This window comes from Geotrypetes seraphini, chromosome 13, assembly GCF_902459505.1.
Source record: "Geotrypetes seraphini chromosome 13, aGeoSer1.1, whole genome shotgun sequence".
Lineage (NCBI taxonomy): Eukaryota > Metazoa > Chordata > Amphibia > Gymnophiona > Dermophiidae > Geotrypetes > Geotrypetes seraphini.
The window spans coordinates 15,277,701-15,299,258 of NC_047096.1; the positions used below are offsets into that span (position 1 = coordinate 15,277,701).

General features: G+C 43.6%; 1 protein-coding gene across 1 annotated transcript in view; it reads right to left on the reverse strand.

Annotated features, from left to right (window-relative positions):
• The window catches only part of SYT2 (synaptotagmin 2), a 155,696-nt gene that overhangs the window by 117,373 nt on the left and 16,765 nt on the right, over window positions 1–21,558 (reverse strand). The window contains exon 2 of the mRNA XM_033918478.1: window positions 7,531–7,584. The gene's annotated coding sequence lies outside the window, so the exon portion shown is untranslated. The remainder of the gene's footprint in view (window positions 1–7,530; window positions 7,585–21,558) is intronic.

Genomic DNA, 21,558 nt, shown 5'->3' on the forward strand with positions numbered 1-21,558 from the left:
GTTTCACCATTGTTACAATTACCCATACATACCTTAAATAACTTTAAATAAATAACTCTCAAATTTGTTGGTTTTAGCAATTATATCATTTCAATTATATCGTACCACAAAAACCATTTGCTCCATTTAGGCCTTCTTTTACTAAGGCACACTAACCGATTAGCACGCGCTAAACGCTAACACTTCCGTGTTAGTCTATGGACGCGTTAAGGTTTAGCATGCGCTAATTCAGTTAGCGCACCTTAGTAAAAGAGGGGGGTTAGTGTGCCACAAAAGCTTTTGTTCCGTTCAGCGTGCCAGAGCTAAAAAAAGTTTGAGAGACACCGAGCACATGCCCAGAAGCAACGCCTAACTTTAGGTGTGACTATTTGCATCGATGGAAATGTGATGCGAAACCTCACACCTAAAGTTAGATGCAGATGTCCCTTAGTCTACTGTGAAGAACGCCTCACCCCCCAATCCACTCATGCCCCCTTTTGGGCACTGCAAGTAAATTTTAGGTGCAGATCCTGTACCTAAATTTATATAGTTTTTTCAAGTTTAAGTTTTCAAGTTTTATTAGGATTTTATATACCGCCTATCAAGGTTATCTAAGCGGTTTTTACAATCAGGTACTCAAGCATTTTCCCTCTCTGTCCCGGTGGGCTCACAATCTATCTAACGTACCTGGGGCTATGGAGGACTGAGTGACTTGCCCAGGGTCACAAGGAGCAGCGCGGGGTTTGAACCCACAACCCCAGGGTGCTGAGGCTGTAGATCCAACCACTGTGCCACACACTCCTCCAAGGAGTGCATCATTTTTAAATTATAACCAATTAGCACTAATAATTGCTGGTTAGGAAGACAGCTATCACTGCTGATTGGCTCATTATTCAAGTACGTTGTACCCCAATCCCACATTTGCACATGCAGCTCAAAGCGCTATTTATAGAACTTGCTTGAGTACCTGATTGTAAAAACCGCTTAGATAACCTTGATAGGCGGTATATAAAATCCTAATAAACTTGAAACTTGAAACTTGGGGGTTCAGGTAATCTGTATAGATTGCTTATGCGAGTATAACTGTAATATACTGCTACTACAATTAATTATTTCTATATACACAGCGGTGTACAGAGTCACGAAAGAGACAGTCCCTGCTCCAAAGAGCTTACAATCTAAACGGACAAACAGGATGCCATGGATACAGTTAGGGGGAATGATTAATCTGCTGGCTAGGGCAGTGGGGAGTAGGGTTACGGATTAAAGGTGGGATTTCAGTCTGCTCTTAAACAGACTCAGTTTATTCCATGTATATGGGGCAGCTAGATGAAAGGAACGGAATCTGGAATTGGCAATGGAGGAGAAGGGCACATGGAACATTGAGATCTGTCTCAATTGTAAACACAGGGACATCAAAGCAAGCTGCATGGAACTCCTTCGTTGATAACACCCAGTATTACCTCATAAGTTGCATTATTCTACTCTCCAGGTATCGGGCTACTAATGCATGACCCAATGCTCCTACAAGCATATCTTAAAGGAGTCGGGGGGAAAAAAACAGCAGCTCCCCATGGAGATACCCTAGCCCCTTCCCAAAGATACCCCTGCACTCTACCAGCCCCCAAAGACACATTTCTCAAACCCTCCACCCCCTACGAAGGACCTGCATCCCTTCTTCTAGTAGGGTGTGGAAGTATTAATGGGGGGTCAGGGTTTCTCTGGAAGGGGGGACGAAGAGCCACTGTATTTTTTTTGTGCTGGATCCTTTAAGATGCCATCTGGGAGCATTGGGCCATACATTGGCATCCTGATACACCCTGGTAGTTAAATGTTTCCAGAAAAAAAATGCAGTTGGCAGTGCTTACTGCAAGCTAAGTTAAATGATTTACATAATAATTAGCCATTTTGCATGCTTCACATCTCATTATTATGTATCCCATAATAACTTAAACTAACACGCCGTTCAACATGCATTAAGGGACAAATAACACACATTATTGCCATATCACACCTTAATAAGTACCTCCTTTAATGGCCAAATATTATTAAGTTAGTTAGGGGCTGTTTTATAACAGGGATTAAGGCGGTACCAGGAATTATCCTCTATATGGCAATATTCGGCTGCTAAATGGATTCTTTATCTATTTCGTTAGGCCAACTGAATATTGCTACTATCTGCATAAAATCTGGCCCCATCCCCAGAACGCCTTGGCTCCTCCTTCTTCTAAACAGACAACTTAATATCTGTGCCAAAAGTTTGTATTGGTGGGACTAAATCACTTATGCAATTTTCACCCTTTGTTGACCACATAACGGGGTTTTGAATGTTGATATCCAGCCTCTGCTTATCTTCATGTGGATTTCAGCCATGCTATTCTTTTAAGTCGAAACACTGACTATGTGTTCCTCATTTGAAACAGATAAGCAACCAAGGGTATCACGACCAAGGGTATCACGACCAGGACAAAGGAAGTCATCCTGCCACTGTATCGTGCTATGGTGCGCCCGCACCTGGAGTACTGTGTTCAGTTCTGGTCGCCGTACCTCAAGAAGGACATGGAGGTACTTGAGAGGGTCCAGAGAAGAGCAACTAAGCTGATAAAGGGTATGGAAGACCTCTCATATACTGACAGACTGAAAAAGCTGGGGCTTTTCTCCCTGGAAAAGCGGAGACTTAGAGGAGACATGATAGAAACCTTCAAGATCATGAAGGGCATAGAAAGAGTAGACAGGGACAGATTTTTCAAATTAAGGGGATCAATAAGTACAAGGGGGCACTCAGAGAAATTGAAAGGGGAGAGGTTTAGATCAAACGCCAGGAAGTTCTTTTTCACACAGAGGGTGGTGGATACATGGAACGCGCTACCGGAGGATATGATAAACAGGAGCACGCTACAGGGGTTCAAAGAAGCTTTGGATAGGTACTTGGAAGACAAAGGGATTGAGGGGTACAGATAAGAGTAGAGGTAGATTATAGGGATGGGATTAGAGGTAAGTTATAAAATTAATCAGGGATCACTGTTCAGGCACTAGGCCTGATGGGCCGCCGCGGGAGCGGACCGCTGGGCAAGATGGACCCCTGGTCTGACTCAGCGGGGGCAACTTCTTATGTTCTTAATTTATATTAGGACAAAAACCTATGTAGTAAGATCTAAAACAGATAAACTTGACTGGATAGTGGCTGATGACATTTAAGCTTTCTTTGTCCCCAAATGATTCAAATCCCCCTACTTATGTTTCTGTTTTGGCTGAATATTCAGATGTCTAGCCAAATTTCCCTCCGTTCCTTCCAATTAACCACGATAGCCATCTAGGAGATGCGAGTCTGCTCGCAATCCGAGGAGTCGGATCGAGATTTCTAAGACAAAACTCTTTGAGGTGCTTTATCTGCCAGCAGGCTTTGTCCAATATCATTGCCAGGCACAACCAGGACATACAATAATCCCTGCAAAATACACACATATTTTTCTCAATCATACCTCCTCAACCCTCTAAAAGAAGTTTACCATGAATATGAATATTAATGATGGGATTCAAGGAGAAACAGATTTGCTGTAAAAAAAAAAAAAAAAAATCAAGATTGATGAAATTGAAATAATGAATAATCTTGTCATTTTGGTAGTTAGAGTTAATGTTTACAGAAACAACTATTGTTAATTTTTATGACTTGTTTCAAGGGAGTACACATCAATAACTACTTTTCAGCTGCGAAATCAAGATAATTTATGGTGCATAAAAGCATTTGGTCAAAAAACTTCATTGGGGTCAATACTTGAACCAGTATTTTGCTGACTGCCACTGGTGTTATGCCTGGAAATTCAATGCCAGGCCACGTCAGAGCTCCAGCAGTGAATTTCCAGGTTCATGGAGCCACCCTAGCCGGCTAGGGGTGATATTCAGCACTCAACCAGCTATGGAGCTTCGCTTAAAAATAGGAACGACTTTTATGCCGTCCTATTTATACAATGACCTCGGCTGGTTAAGAGCTGAATAGCGACACTTAACCAGCCAAGTGCTGAACTCCACCGCTGAATAGTCGGTTTTGCTTTAAGCGCTAACCTGTCATTTTCAGCAGCACTAACCAGTCAGGTGCCACTTAAAACGACTAGTTAGCCCTGATCAGGCGATTTAACCAGCTAGGAGCTGGGCGTCGGAACGGGGGAGGCCACAGGAGCCATGGCTTCTCCAAAGACTGGCGGTCGCAGACAATTGTGGCTTACTGCTCCCCCACCCCCCGAGCACTGTACTTTTAAATCTTCGGGTGGCTGGCAAAGAGCATTAGCGAGCAGGCCTGCCCTGGAGGCCTTCATTCTACTTCCGGGGTCCAGCCTGCTTGTTGACGCTATGCGACGGCTGCCCAAAAGATTTTAAAGTAGAACATCAGGAGGAGGGTGGGGGAGTCGGAAGCTGGTGGGAGGCTGTGCCGCAGGATTCTGCTGGGGCTAGGGCAGAGCTTTTGGGCTCCCCCCACACAGAACAGCGATCCGCTAGCTATGTCTACGCCAAACTGTCCATTGTAACTTCCTGGGTGACTGATCCCGACGTCTTGTAATGTAATCCATCCCAAGACTGCGCATTATTCAGAATACTGCAATCAAACTTATATACCACCAAAGGAAATACGATCATATTACTCCATTGTATCGCGAGATGTTCTGGCTCCCTGTGGAGGCGCGCATTGTTTTCACACTGGGCTGCTTTTACTACAAAGTTGCTACCGACCAAACTTCACAACATCTGACCGACCTATTTGTTTTTCCAGCCCAGAAGAACCTGAGAAAAACCCGTGCTTTTTTCGTTTCTCCTCCAGCTAGTGGCTGCAAATATTTAAAAAATTCATGAGGGCCAACTCTCCTTCACGACAGTGATCTCAAGCAGTTGTCCTCAATATCCCATTCTTATCTTCCATTTAGAAGGCAACTGAAAACTCATTTTTTCAATAAATTCATAGGCAACTAATCCCTTTCAATCTGTTCGTCCCTTGTACTCTTTTGTAAACCGCATTGAACTATCTGGCTATGCGGTCTAGAAATTAATCGATTTATTGTATTGTATAATCCGACCTTGAACTGAATTTGTAAACCGCTCTGAACTATTTGTGGTATTGCGGTATTGCCTTTGAACCTGTGTGGCTTCCCCCCTCCCCTCCTTCTTCTCTTCCCTAGCTCTCTCTTTTTCCACTTACTTCTCTCTGTAAGTCGCCTTGAGCCTGCATAGGTAAGTGCAACGCACAAATAGAAGATTGGATTAGATTAAAAATAAAGTTATTATTATTAACTAGGAGCCATTTCTGGCTGGTTAAAAATGGCTTTGAATATCAACCCTCAAGTGTTTAACCCTTTCAGGACCAAGGGACATATTTGTCCCATAACTTTAAAATCCTATCAATTTTGATTGGGATAGTCTACAGTTCTAAATTTGATATGTACGGATTCCATATGATACTGCCTTTATGTAAACAAACTGGTTCTGACATTCATTCATTAGCGTCGTTGCTAGATTGACGAGAAGATTCACTTGCCACACTGTCCATAAGCCAGAAGTGTGATTTTTTTAAATAAAAATAATGATATTTCACAAAAAAAATCAATTTTTTGGCATCTGCAAGCCCTTTTTACCATAAAAATGTCGTCAAAACCACAAAAATTGGCCTACGATCCTTATGGTCCTGAAAGGGTTAAATCTAGATTTAGCTCTTTCTCAGTAGTTCAAAGCGCTGTACATTCAGGGACGGGAGGTACTTTCCAGTGCAAGTGGGGGTCAGGGGCTTGCCCAAGATTACAAGGAGCGACGGTGGGATCTTGACCTAGCTGCTATAATTCTCTGCCTACTGCTCTAATCATTAGACCAAGGGCGTTAGGGCTTTAAAGCGCGGAATAGCGCGCACTGAATTGCCGTGCACCCTAGACCTTAATGCCAGCATTGAGCTGGCGTTAGTTCTAGAAGCGTAGCGCGGGCTTAGCCCGCGCTAAAACCCTGCGTGCGCTAAAAACGCTAGGGCACCTTAGTAAAAGGAGCCCCAAGTCCTCACCTCGGGTCTCCTAACTTGCAATTTTCCTTGTTGCTTTCGCGCCACACTTGCTCCAATTAGCTAACAAGAGTAAGCCTAAATCAAATGTTTATGCCCCAGCCTTCCCACCATATAGCGGGTCTTTGAGAGAAAAAAATTCACTGGGAAAAGCTGTTTGACTACTGTGGCACTATCCAGTTAGTGTCAGGGCACTCCAGGAGCAAAGTCAGGGGGGTGCTGGGCATTATCTGTGCACCACTGGTAATCAGCAGTGGTACCTGGATTATTACTCGGTTAATTTAGGATAGCATAAAGAGGATGTCTTGAGTTAACTGTGTAGCTATCCAAGCAGGGCAAGATTAACCAATAGGCCCACTAGGCACATGCCTAGGGCCCGAAATGGTCAGGGGGGCCCGATGAAGGAGGGCATCATCACCGTTTTTTCCAAACAGCGATGGGCCCCTCTAACATCAATCGACAACGTGTCCCCCCCCGATCGTCAATGTGGGCCCCCCCCCCCCCCGATCGGCAATGCAGCTTCCCCTCTCCCCATCGACGGAAAGTAACACAAGCAAGCAACGTGGGTAAGAAAGGCAACGGGAACTATAATTTTGCAAGCGGTGCTGCTTGCCCAAAGCTTCCCTCTGACGCAGCTTCCTGTTTCCGCACTGGGCGCATGGTGGGGCGGGGCAGGGGGCCCAGTGTACCTGTGTGCCTCGACGAATTAATCCTGCCCTGCATCCAGGTACCACCGCTGGATAGGGGCTGACCAAATCCATTTTTTTGTTTTGACTAAAACCAAATCTGCAGTCAACATTTGCTGTTTGTTTTTGGCCAAAACCAAAGCCAAACATGAAACTGGCCACTAATGAACCTAATTGGCTTAAAGTCTCAGCTCATCCCCTGCTCCCTTCCGAAACAGAAGGCCACACCCTCCTCCTTCCTCCTCCCCCCACCCTCCAATCAAGAGGAACCATTTGTCTCTCCCTCCCTCTACCCCTAGTCAGAAGGAACAAGCTTCCTCCCCCCTTTGGGACTTTAATCCTGGTAGTTTAATTTTTTTAATTTTAATTTAATTTAATTCTTATATACCGCTAATAACCGTGAGATTTCTAAGCGGTTTACAAAAATGATGCATTAAAAAGATACAATAGATAAAAATAAATAAGATAGGTACTTGGAAATTCCCTAACTGTCCCAAAGGCTCACAATCTAACTAAAGTACCTGAAGAAACAATTTATGAAAAGTAAAGATAAAAATATAAAGACAGAGGTAGAGATAGAGATAAATATGAATATTTCAACAAGCAACGTATAAATAACTATTTTAATGTCCTAATTGGAGCAGAAGCAATCCTCGGTCACTCCTATCCATGCCGTCTGATGGCTGTTATGACTTTCAGTGGCAGTCTTGTGAAATTGTCGCTGAGGATCAAGGCAGCCATTTTGAGAATGTTACTATCCAGGCATTATATAACATAACATATATTCATAGATATATCTTAATGTTCCCAACAGGGTTTGACTTTGTCCCTTACCTTGGGGTACAGTTAACCAAAAAGTTCTTCAATACTGTACAAGCCACATTAAGCCTAAAACAAATTAAACACAGAGAAAGCAATTGTTAAATTCAAAGAATAATTTCTAGAGTTTAAATATGCCTAATGGCATATAGAGAAAATATTCTTATTTCCATTTTTTTTGCTTCATTTCTTTTATTTGACCTAAAAATATAAACAAAGGAAAAATAAAATTATATAAAAAATAATCCTGGACCTAAGCACTGCCCTCTCCTTCTACCATGAAAACTCCTCCAAAATCCCACTCTACTGCCATATAGGTGGCACCTGCAGCCATAAGGGCTATTGTGGTTGTAGACAGGTGGGTATAGTGGGTTTGGGGGGGCTCACCATGACCTATAAGGGAGTTGTGGTGAGATGTTTATGTGGCACTGGCACTCTTTTTGTGAAGTTTACAGGAGTGCCCTGTAAGGTGCCCCACTACTCTGTTGCCATGTCTGGGTTGCCAGTCCATCACAATGCTGGCTCCTCCCACAATGCTGGCTCCACCCACATCCAAATGGTCTTGTTCTGGATGTTTCAGACTTGGACGAATATTTGGGTGAAAATGTGGTATAAAGATAGACGTACTAGCAGTCTGGACGATCAAACACCTGAAAGTACAGAGAGACGATTTTTGGAAAAAAATATATATTTTGGACGTACTTTTCTTTTTAAAAAAAAAATCTTTATTGATTTTCCGATCTTCAATAGTGCAATACATAAATATATCACATATAATAAGTCAATATAAGCACATATAACTTTCAAATATACATAACCATTCAATTTCTCCTCCCCCCACCCAACCACCTAATGATAATTTAATAAAACACAGAAATATAGACTTTTGGACGTATTTTTCAAGAATGGACCTTTTGGGCTGCCAAATTTGGGTGACTAGTGCCCTACATCAAAATCGGACTTGGACGTTTCTTTCGATTATGCCCCTCCACGTCTCCTGAGGAAGGCAATTTTATGGGGCAATTTGTACATTGCTGAAACTTGGATCCTGGTTGGGACTTATAAGAATAAAGACTCTTGTGGACCGGATTTGACTTCTCAGCTGTCCCCTTGTTTGCTCTTCTTTGTCTATTAGTGGGGTGGGTTTTCTCCTTTCTTGCTTCTGGACCTATGTCATTTTATGTCATTTTCAACAGGCGATAGGCTCAGGCGTAATCTAAAGAAATCGGTTTTTACAGAAAGGATGGTAGATGCATGAATAGTCTCCCAGTAGAGATAGTGGATGCTGCGGATTGGCAGACTGGATGGGTCATTGTGGTTTCTACATTTCCGATTTTGTAACCTTAACCATAATTCACACTATTTCACAAGTTATTGCTGAAATACTGTGCCTTTATATTCAAATACTAGTATTTTAGCCCGTTACATTAACGGGTGCTAGAATATATGTCTGTGTGTCTTTATTTCTGTCTCTCTCTCCCTCCCGCTGTCTGTCTCTCTCCCTGGCCCCCTTTGTCTGTCTGTCTTTCTGTGTCTCTCCCTGCCCCTGTGTCTTTCTCCTTTTCTTTCTATCTATCTGTCTCTCTCCCTGCCTCCTATGCAGCAGCATTTCTCTCCCACCACTTCCCTGTGCGGCAGCCACAGCAGCATTCCCTCCCCCTCCATTTCCCTCCCCCCACACCACTTCCCTGTGCAGCAGCAGCGTTTCTCCAACCCCCCCTTTCCCTTCCCGCGGTCTGGCCAGCTCCCTTAGTCCCGTTCCGGCCCCCGCTGGCGTCGCCCTAGTCAGTTCACATCCTTCAGATGGCAAGAGCCGCCGTGGCCGACAGGCTCTGCGCCGCTGCGCGCATGCGCACTAATACCTGCGGATCCCTACAGTGCACGGAAAACGGGAGCACGCAGGTGGGAGTGCACATGCGCGCTTAGGGCTTTATTATATTAGATGGTACCCTATTTGTGCAGTTGTAAAACAGTGTACACTGTTGATGACACTGTCCCAAAACAAAAAAATGAACAGAAGAAAAAAAAAATCCCGTAAATGACAAAGGAAATAAGGGGCCCTTTTACTAAGCCATGGCAAAATCTGGCCTTTGTGTACGCTAATGTGGGACAGTTCTAATGTGACAGTATTGAGGCCATGCTTAATATACATATTTATATTTTGCAGAACCCACACTAATTTTTCCATTAGCATATGGGTCTTGCAAAAGATGTAACGCAGAAGCTCTTACCACCTCCTATTTAAGATACACTAAGGACTTGATTCTATATAGGTCACCTACAAAAGAGGCACTGACTAATGCAGCATTAAGTGCAGTTCTATAAATGTTAGTTGCCCATTACCAGTGGCATGCTGTCAGGGTCTTCAGGGGATTTGCCCCAACTCCTAAAGGCTCAGAGGGCACTGCTCTGAATTTGATTGGTCCAGCAGGCAACAGGCAGATGCTGTTCAGCCAATCAAATTCAGGGCCTTCAGGGGGCTCGGAGAATCTCAAGAGCCCTGCTTTTTTCACAGGGATTTACTTTTTGTTTGATTGGTTAGAGAATGACACGGGGACAAACTTTCCTCAATTTCCCTGTCCCATCCCCTTGAGTTTTGTTGCTGTTCCTGTCCTTGCCCCACTCCTGCAAGTGCTGCCTTAACTGCACAAGCCTCGAACATTTATGATTTTAAAGTGTTTGAGGCTTGTGCAGATGAGGACGGAGCTTAGGCATTGGTGGAATGAGGCATTATGACATCACAATCTGAGCTCTAGAATGTTGCTACTTAGGATTTTAAAGTGTTTGAGGCTTGTGCAGATGAGGACGGAGCTTAGGCATTGGTGGAATGAGGCATTATGACATCACAATCTGAGCTCTAGAATGTTGCTACTTAGGATTTTAAAGTGTTTGAGGCTTGTGCAGATGAGGACGGAGCTTAGGCATTGGTGGAATGAGGCATTATGACATCACAATCTGAGCTCTAGAATGTTGCTACTTAGGATTTTGAAGTGTTTGAGGCTTGTGCAGATGAGGACGGAGCTTAGCCATTGGTGGAATGAGGCATTATGACATCACAATCTGAGCTCTAGAATGTTGCTACTTAGGATTTTAAAGTGTTTGAGGCTTGTGCAGATGAGGACGGAGCTTAGGCATTCCTATGTGTTAACTTTTAGGGGCGTTCCCAGCATTTTGCTGTTCAGTTAAAGGTGAAAGCTCTATGGTTTATGCACATTAATTTTAGTTATTAAACTATAGTAACTGCAAGAAATTCCTGAGTTTTATTGCCACGGGCAATTGTACGAGTTCCTATAACATAAGTGGCAAAAAGTGCAAATTAATTATAACTCTTTTACAAGTGATAATAGCTTTGAAATATAATAGTTCTCTGCATCCTCTGTGTAGCAAGGTTTGGTTTTGGCCCAGTTCTCAATGGACAACTACCTTAGGTGAGGATCAAACAAGATGTCTGGCACATTCCAAAAATCGTAGAGTAAATTAATAGGTTTACACCTCCTCCTCATTCTTAAAAAAAGGCTGCATACAGCAGTGGAATATAAAAAATAAGAAAACTCTTCCCTCTCCCCCCCAAAAAAAAATAAAAAAATGACATTCATGAATGGTAAAAATATCAGTCCCCAAAACTAAAAATAAAAAATGGTACATGATTTCAAAAAATACTGGAACTCTCCCACATGTGTACAAGAATGAACAGATATGACTTGTGTATTTTTAGTTGAAACCCAAAATACCGAGAATGAATAATTGAATTGCATTGTATTGATTTCAGGGTCCCTGATGGATTCTCTCTCTTTTACATCCTGGCAATGTTTTCTTGCTCTGCATTAGAACAAAAACCCCTGATATTACCTTATCTGTAGTTTCATTTTTTGGTAGAATAAGATGGAAGGAAGGAGCAGTTAAGCACTTGGGACCAAGAGTCGGGAGGAAGACTGGGGTTTTTTGTAGGTCAGGCTCTTCTTAACACTTTAGAGGACTTCGGCTAAGCTATTTTTCTGTGTCTGCCTCAGCTCGATCATTTATAATTCAGCAAGGATAATAATCCTGCGGGCGCCTTTTACTATCTGCTGCCCTGCTTTATAGACCGATAGAACACGCTAACCCCATTAGCACACGGTAAACATTAGTAAAAGGAGCCTTCGGTGCTAAATTTAGACAACGTCTTTTCAGTAGTACTTTGAGGTAAGTTATCTAAGTCAATAAGGCGGTTATGTGATTTTCTCAAGGTCACAAAGAATATTGGTGAGATTTGAATCCTGGTTCTTAGCCTGCTTCTCTAACTATAAGATCCCTCTGATCCTCCTGGGAATTTAAGAAGTACTTAGTGGTCTTACTGGACCTCCTTAAACCCTTGTTTCTCAAGCCAGTCCTGGAATACTCCTAGTCTGTCTGGTCTTCAGGATATCCATAATGAATATGCATCAGATAAATTTGCATGCACTGCCCTGTTTCTAATCAAACTGACCAGGAAGGTCCTCCAGGAAGAGATCGTGAAGCGCTACTTTCAGTAAACTCCGAGCTGCTGCTACCAACCTTTCCCCCTTCGGGAAGGAACAGGCAACTCTTGACCCAGCACTGATATCATCAAGATATTAGGGGAGAAATATTTTAAAGGCTCATTGATGGGGAAAGCATGTTTGGCATTAAAAAAAAAAAAAAAAGGCTTTCATAAAATGATGCAGATGTCTACTTGCATAAAAAGTATATTTGGGCCCTTTTGGGGGGAGATTCTGTATAGGACGCCAGTTTCTGCAGCAACGGCTGAGACCTGCACACCGGCATCCTATACAGAATCACATCTGCCCTAAGGGACAGATACCCAACCCCGCCTAACAGGCCCAATTTTATAACCAGCACCCATACCATAGGTGCTGGTTAGAGAATTGTAACTGATACCTTTCCGTCAGCTGATTGGCAGGGAACCCCTAAACTCCCCACCCACCAAACTTGGCTGACAGGTGGGATACCCAATAGAGAATGACACGGTGGCGGTTTACCCGCGGCCACCGCATTTTAGCCGCGGGTCACCCGCCGAAAACGGGAAAGAAAACTAGCAGTCGCTGCGGCGACGGGGACAAGGCCATTCACCGCCCGCGGGGCGGTGAATGGTCATGTCTCCGCAGTGAGGTATCAAGGATCGCGCGGTCCCCGCAGCCACCGCCCGCCCGCCCGTAGCATTTAGCCAGCTCCCTCCCTCCACCTCACCTTAAATTTCGAGTTTTCCGGCTTCCTTTTTTCCGAGCCGCACGTGTTCAAAAATCCGTGCACGCGCGGCTGCGCAAGTCAATCAATCTTCTCCTCTGACGCAACCGGAAACAGGAAGTTGCAGGAGAGGAGAAGTTTGATTGACTCGCGCAGCCGTGCGTGCACGGATTTTTGAACACGTGCGGCTCGGAAAAAAGGAAGCCGGAAAACTCGAAATTTAAGGTGAGGTGGAGGGAGGGAGCTGGCTAAATGCACGGCTTTTTGAACGCGTGCGGCTAGGGAAAAAGGAAGCCGGCAAACTCGGCTTATATGGATGCTGCGGGGACGGTGACGGGGCGGTGAATGGGATGGCAGTGGCGGTGACGGGGCGGTGAAAGGGATGGCAGGGGCGGTGACGGGGCGGTGAATGGAATGGCGGGGACGGGGCGGTGCAGAGGATGGTGGGCCGGGGACGGGGCGGTGACGGGGACAGATTTTTTCCCCGTGTCATTCTCTAATACCCAATCCCTCCCACTGTCACCCCTATAACCCTTCCTCGAAGTCCCCGAGCAGGAGGGATGCCCATTCCTTCCTGCCACTAGCCCTGTCAATCCCCTGAACCCCCGACACTCCCCAACACACATCTGATATTCTCTAATATTCACCAACATCCCCAACACCCACTTGACACTCCCCACCACCCACCCAACACTCCCTGACACTTATGCAACATTTCCCAACACTCCCCAACATCACTTGACACTTGTTCACACCCCTTGTGACCCTGGGCAAGTCACTTAATCCCCATATTATCCCTCTCTTCCAGATATTGATTTTAAGGAAAATTCAAAATCTTCAGAGCTCTGAAGATTTTGAATTTTCCTTAAAATCAATATCTGGAAGAGAGGGATAATTTGGGGATTGTGATATTTCTCTGTTATCCTGCATATATAATAGGTGATATAATCAAGTCACTTATTCCCCCATTGCTCCAGGTATATTAGATAGAGTCTGAGCCCACCGGAACAGAAAGGAAAAAATGCTTGTAAACCACTTAGGTAATAAGTGGTATATAAATACTAAAATAAATAAATAAATACTTGAAGAGTCTTAAAAGACAAATTTGGATACCTTTGTCCTAGGCCTTCCCTCTAGAATCCAGCTTATTTTTTAAATTTTTGTTCCCTACCAGAAAATGTCAAAGAACAAGGCTGCCGCTTTTCAGATTTTGATATGGTTCTTTTCACATCTTAGGACAATTAGAAGTTAGTTAAGAACATAAGAAAAGTCTTACTGGGTCAGACCAATGGTCCATCAAGCCCAGTAGCCCGTTCTCATGGTGGCCAATCCAGGTTCCTAGTACCTGGCCAAAACCCAAAGGGTAGCAACATTCCATACAGAATCCCAAAGAATAGCAAGATTCTGAAACCCCAAAGAGTAGCAACATTCCATACTGAATCCCAAAGAATAGCAAGATTCCGGAACCCCAAAGAGTAGCAACATTCCATACAGAATCCCAAAGAATAGCAAGATTCCGAAACCCCAAAGAGTAGCAACATTCCATACAGAATCCCAAAGAATAGCAAGATTCCGGAACCCCAAAGAGTAGCAACATTCCATACAGAATCCCAAAGAATAGCAAGATTCCGGAACCCCAAAGAGTAGCAACATTCCATACAGAATCCCAAAGAATAGCAAGATTCCAGAACCCCAAAGAGTAGCAACATTCCATACAGAATCCCAAAGAATAGCAAGATTCCGGAACCCCAAAGAGTAGCAACATTCCATACAGAATCTCAAAGAATAGCAAGATTCCGGAACCCCAAATAGTAGCAACATTCCATACAGAATCCCAAAGAATAGCAAGATTCCAGAACCCCCAAAAAGTAGCAACATTCCATACAGAATCCCAAAGAATAGCAAGATTCCGGAACCCCAAAGAGTAGCAACATTCCATACAGAATCCCAAAGAATAGCAAGATTCTGAAACCCCAAAGAGTAGCAACATTCCATGCTACCGATCCAGGGCAAGCAGTGGCTTCCCCCATGTTTTTCTCAATAACAGACTATGGACTGTTCCACCAGGAAATTGTCCAAACCTTTCTTAAAACCAGCTACACTATCCGCTCTTGGTCAAAATTCTCTTGGTTACTGCCCAGTGAAGGTAGAATATAAAGTTCAGGAAGTATACTTTCTCTTACTGATGTCCAGTCATTCTGTCACTGCTAACAGATTTTGGCAACCTTATCTAATATTGATGATGAGAGAATAATAACATGAATAACATTCTATATTCTATTGTCTAGAAGTTGACTGTGGATAGAGCAAAAAAAGATTTTTAACCATTAAGTGAAGCAGCCATATGCAAGACCTGCCAGGATGATTGATTACGCAGAAGATGCAGTCAAAGCTTTTACCCTAAATTGTCTGATGTTAATATACACCATCTAATTAAGTGATACCATTTTAAAAAGGAGAATTTCCAAAGCTCTCTCATTAGGAAATAGATATGTAGGGAAGCATTGAACTCAGTGTTCAGGAATACTTAGATCATTTCAATTTCCAGAAGCGTGAAGAATGTTTTAAAACAATATATTAGCATGGAAATAAATGATGGAAAAAAAGAGAGAAAGGCTAAGGTTTGGGATTTGTCAATTTTTATCTGCAACGTATGCACATTGATTTGGTCTCCAGCGTGACCTGATATTGTATTTTATTTGGTAATGGTAATATTGTCCTAGTTTGCATCCTGTTTATTTAAATTGTAAATCCATTATGTATTAGGGGTATGCAAGCCAAAAATGTCCAATTTATTTAGGGCCCTTGTACTAAACAACGTTAAGCGCCAATGTGTGCTTAATAACGGAATAAAGGCGTAAATGCAAAACATGTTAGTGTTTTGTGGTAATCTGCCTCTTAGCACATGCTCTTGAATTTTTCTAATATTCTTTTGGGAGGGGAGGTGACATGGGCAAGCAATGGGTATGGAAGCATTATCCAGCCAGCACATTCATATCGGTGTATGCCAGTGGTCTCCAACTCAAACCCTATGCAGGGCCACCTTTTGGATTTGTAGGTACTTGGAGGGCCTGAGAAAAAAAAGTGTTAATGTGTTATTAAAGAAATGACAATTTTGCATGAGGTAAAACTCTTTTATAGTTTCTAAATCTTTCCTTTTGGCTAAGTCTTAATAATAATATTGTCATTTATTGCTAGAGAGACGTATGGTCAAGAAACTCTTTTATTTTACTTTTGTGATTATGATAAACATACCGAGGGCCTCATAATAGTGCCTGGCAGGCTGCGGGTTTGAGACCACTGCTATAGGCTAAGGCTCTTTACACCTGCATTGTGATGTCATAGAACTTTATGGTTATGGAAACATAGTAACATGATGGCAGATAAAGGCCAATGGCCCATCCACAGCATCCACTATCTCCTCCTCTCCCTATTGACAGCAGCCCAAGTGGATAACGTCTCCATTTTTTTTCAGTTCAAAAAGTTTTATTTATGTACAATGAATAAAACAATATGTAGATACAATAAACAAGTCATACACAGAGAGGAAATATAATACAAAATGCATACAGCATGTGGGCAAGCAATACATATACACAATATAATCATAATAATCTGCTTACAATATTGGAGAGTAAGACAATGGCCAATCAAGTGTCATTAGAGGAGAAGGATGACGAGACACATCTATACCAAAGATCAGGTGTCATGTGATACATTGCAATGAGATAATAATGGTGACTAAGATTTCTGAAAATGAAATCAAATTGTTATGCTTCAAGGCAATGGCCTTTTCATATTTAACATTCAGGCAAAGAGTGTTCCACCAAGTATTAGATTCTACATTTAATAGATTTTTCCAGTGATGGAGCACATTTTGCAAGGCCAAAGCACACATAATACGAAAGAGTTTGGCCTCATGAGGTGAAAGAGATAAGGAGTCATCAATGCAACCCAGAATAATGTGAGAATAAGCAATGTGCTTCGGGATTGAGAGAATGTTAGATATCGTGTTACAAACATGCTCCCGATATTTCTGAGCATGAGGGCAATGAAACAGCATATGTTCCAATGATCCTATCCTTTTAATTAGAGAAAAAAAAATGTCTCTAGAAATGAAATCACTACGATATGTAATAAAAGTGAACCAATTTCTGTTTTTATCCCAAAGTTTTTACTTGTTATGTTTCATTTTTTACAAACTGTAAACCGAGTCGAGCTCCTTAGGGAGTAGATTCAGTATTTAAAATGAAGATTAGATTAGATTAGATTATAGGGCAGTCAAGCCATTGTGACATCACTGATGAGGCTGGCTCTTAGGCACTAGTGGAATAAGGCATTATAGAAACATGATGGCAGATAAAGGCCAAATGGCCCATCCAGTCTGCCCATCTGCAGTAACCATTATCTCTTCCTCTCTCTAAGAGATCCCACGTGCCTATCCCAGGCTTTCTTGAAATCAGACACAATCTCTGTTTTCACTGCCTCAACTGGGAGACTGCTCCATGCATTTACCACCCTTTCTGTAAAAAAAATATTTCCTTAGATTACTAAGCCTATCATCTCGGTTCATAGACAAAATCGCACGAGACAACGGCACGCAGACAACTGAGCGCAAGGTTGACGGCGCGCCGAAGAAAAGCACTATTTTAAAGGGTTCCGATGGGGGGTGTTGGTGGGGAACCCCCCTATTTTACTTAACAGACATCACACTGGCATTGTGGGGGGTTTGGGGGGTTGTAACCCCCCACATTATACTTAAAATTGAACTTTTTCCCTAAAAAACAGGCAAAAAGTTTGGTTTCAAGTATAATGAGGGGGGTTACAACCCCCCAAACCCCCCACAACTCCAGCACAATGTCTGTTAAGTAAAGTGGGGGGCTCCCCCCACACCCCCTGTTGGAGCCCTTTAAAATAGTGCTTTTCTTTGGTGCGCCATCAACTTTGCGCTCAGTTGTTGGCGCGCCGTTGTCTCGCGCGATTTAGTCCCGTCACCATCATCTCTTAACTTCATCCTATGCCCTCTCATTCCAGAGCTTCCTTTCAAATGAAAGAGACTCGACTCATGCGCATTTATGCCACATAGGTATTTAAACACCTCTATCATATCTCCCCTCTCCTGCCTTTCCTCCTAAATATACATATTGAGATCTTACGCCTTATGATGAAGACCACGCACCATTTTAGTAGCCTTCCTCTGGACTGACTCCATCCTGTTTATATCTTTTTGAAGGTGCGGCCTCTAGAATTGTACACAATATTCTAAATGAGGTCTACCAGAGTCTTATACAGGGGCATCAATACCTCCTTTTTCCTACTGGCCATACCTCTCCCTAAGTACCCTAGCATCCTTCTAACTTTTGCTGTCACCTTTTCAACTGTTTGGCCACCTTAAGATCATCACATACAATTACACCCAAGTTCTGCTCTTCTGTCATGCACACAAGTTCTTCACCCCCTAAACTGTACCATTCCCTCGGGTTTTTGCAGCCCAAATGCATGACCTTATATTTCTTAGCATTAAATCTTAGCTGCCAAATTTCAGATCATTCTTTAAGCTTCGCCAGGTCTTTCTTCATGTTATTCACACCATTCTGGGTGTCTACTCTATTGCAGATTTTGGTATCATCTGCAAAGAGGCAAATCTTACCCCAGTGGGAAGGGGACAGGGGGGTAGAAAAAGAAAAGGAAGATGCTGGGCTACAGGAGGTGGGGGGGGGGGGAGAGGGGGCTGATCATCAGGCCCTGGTAGGACTAAAAGCTAAAAGGTTCACCTGGGGCATCAACTAGCCTTGAACCAGCCATGTGTACGGACTGAAATTATGCAATCTAGGTCTCAGGCCAGTACCCAGAGAGAAGGACCTCACATCCCCATCCAAATTTGACAGTGTCAGCAGACAGGACAAAGACTGAATTACCTTTTCACTTTTAGTGATGGTTCTTCCAGGCTAACGACAAGACACTTTGGGGGGGCAGTGTGTGAGAGTGACTGTAACCAACTCACAAGTTGCGAGGGAGCAGCGTATGGCTCACACTGCCAGTGGCCCTTATGGCTACCGAAGTCAGTTGCTGGAGTCTCTCTCAGTGTAACAGAAAGGCAGGCTGAGTTCTGCAGTGCCGTCCTGGCAGCTTTGACGAATGATACGCTAATTCCGCATTGCATGGCACAGTGCCTTCTCTCCAGCTAGGAGCCCTTGCATCCAGCTTGGCCTTCCGCTCCTTCTTCCACTCACCTGTCCAAGTCAGATGTAGCAGACTAGAACCAATCCTCCCCATTGTGCTCTAGCCTATATGAGCAAATGGACCTAGGATTTAGATTTGTGTGTGAGATTCTGGTCTGCTGGACGCTTCAACATCAGATAATCTAAACGGTTTGTTTTAAAAAAAAAAATAAATGAAAGGCATTCTAGTGGAGGTCAGAGTTCCCTCTCTGTGCCTCTGCCTATAGCTTGTGCCACTGACTATAGCTTGTGCCACTGACTATTTGTAGAATCTGCATTAGAAATGACACAGGGACAAGTTTTTTTCCTGTCCCCGCAGGAACTCATTTTCCTGTCCCGTCCTGACGAGTTCTTTTCCTGTCCCTGCCCCATTCCTGCAAGCTCCGTCCTCATCTGCACAAGCCTCAAACACTTTAAAATCATAAGTAGTGTCATAATGCCTCATTCCACCAATGCCTAAGCTCTGTCCTGGTTTGCATAAGCCTCAAACACTTTAAAATCATAGGTGTTTTAGGCTTGTGCAGTTAAGGTAGAGCTTACAGGAATGGGGCAGGGACAGTGACAAAACTCACGGGGACAGGGAAATTGAGTCCCTGCAGGGATGGGGACAAACTTTTCTATTCTATAGCTCCAATACCCTACTGTGACACACTTTACCAAGTTCCCCCACAGACATGCATTAGTTTGCAATAGAGGAAGTAGAAAGACTCCATTTTGTTGCCATATAAGTGTACATTTTTCTCTCAATTTAAAGCCAAAAGGCTTAGAAAAGCCTATCCTCGGATGTTGCATCTGGATCCCAGAAAAGAAGAAATAAAAACAATACTCTGGTGTATTTGATGGAAATGGAAACCAGACCATGCTCATCAGCTGACCAAAGATGCTGCAAAAAAAACAAGGCAACATGCAAAACTCTCAAGTTTAGGCCCGTCCTGGATTTCCGATAACCTTCTTATGGACTTGCAGCACTTAATTCAATGGGTAGGATCATTGGCAATGATATGAAATGAAATGAAAAGTGCCAAGGAGAGTGTGGAATAGCTTGTAAATTGGGCTGAGAACTTTTCAGCGGCCCCTCAATGGGAATATATAGGAATTCAACATGTGCATTGATGAGCATGGTTTATAAACACAGGACAATAAACTTTCCTACTACTGCTGTTTTGTGACAAAAGAAAATGCTGTACATGTTTTCCTTTGCTGTTTTTTTCCATCTTATATAGAAACTAGTTACATTTAAGCCCGTTACATTAACGGGTGCTAGACTATATGCCTGTCTGTCTTTCTTTCTTTATGTCTCTCTCCCTGTTCCTGTCTCTTTCTTCCTTCCTTTCTGTCTCTCTCCCTCCTGCTATTTTTCTCTCTCTCTCCCTGGCACCCTTTGTCTGTCTGTCTGTCTTTATTTCTGTCTGTCTCTCCCTGGCCTCCTTTGTCTGTCTGTATTTCTTTCTGTCTCTCCTCCCCCCCCCCCCCACACTTTCCTTTGTAGAAGCAGCAGCAGTATTTCCGTTCCCCTCCAGGTCCCTGTGAAGCCCCCCCCCCCACTTTCCTTTGCAGAAGCAGCAGCGGTATTTCCGTTCCCCTCCAGGTCCCTGTGAAGCAATTCCCTTCTCTTACGTGAGCTGTCCTGCTCCGTTCGGCCCCTCCCCCTTCCCTTCCTGCGGGCTGGCCTGCTGCGGCCGAAGGTTAGTTTTAAAAGTGCCGGTGGCGGCTCCTCCTACGCTGCTGATCCTCCTGAAGAGCAGCCTGCGATGGTGGCCGGCTTTAGCGAACCTCGCAGGCCGCTCTCCAGCCTCGGTAGCACGTTCCCTCTGACGCACGGGATCGCGTCAGAGGGAACGTGCTACCGAGTTGGAGAGCGGCCTGCGAGGTTCCCTAAAGCCGGCCACCATCGCAGGCTGCTCTTTACAGGAGGATAAGCAGCAGCAGCGGCGGCGAATGAGGGCCAGATGTGTTCCCTGCCGAGGACGCGGGCAGGGAGAGAGCTTGCCTGGCTCTAGGGTGAGTGAGGGCGGGAGGAGGGGAGTGGCCAGAGTGATCATTGGCCGGGTTCTAAAATGGAACACGGCCACGGATCACACACCACGGCGGCAGTAATCACGCTTTTTTAAAAGCACATGCGCCGCTAACCTTTTATTATATAGGATGTCTCTTACATTTTTTTCAGCTGGAGCTGTCCAGCATTTGTGGTACTGAAAGATCAGTAAAAGCTTGCATTAACAGCTGCTGTTTCTACTTCTCAAAATATTTCTTAAGCGCTATCCAGGTTACAAGTTCTCTTTGCCCAAAAGCTTACTACTAGTGAAATTTGAGCAGAGTGAGATTTAACAGATTTTCTGCTTTGGGAACACAGGCCTCAAAATTATCAATTCCCAATGCTATACCAAACTGCCCCATCCCAAACTGATTTGTGAAGCATGTCAACTTCTTTCCGTATCTTTTTCTAATTTATTGGGAATTTATTAACCATCTTTATAAAGAGACTCATTCAAGGCAGTGTAATTCAACATAAAGCTTTCAAATTTGTTAACAGCATTACAGTAGTAAAAAGACCGAATATAAACATAAATACAATGAATGAGGTAAACTCAAATTTTATTTTACGTTATAGGTCAGAAGT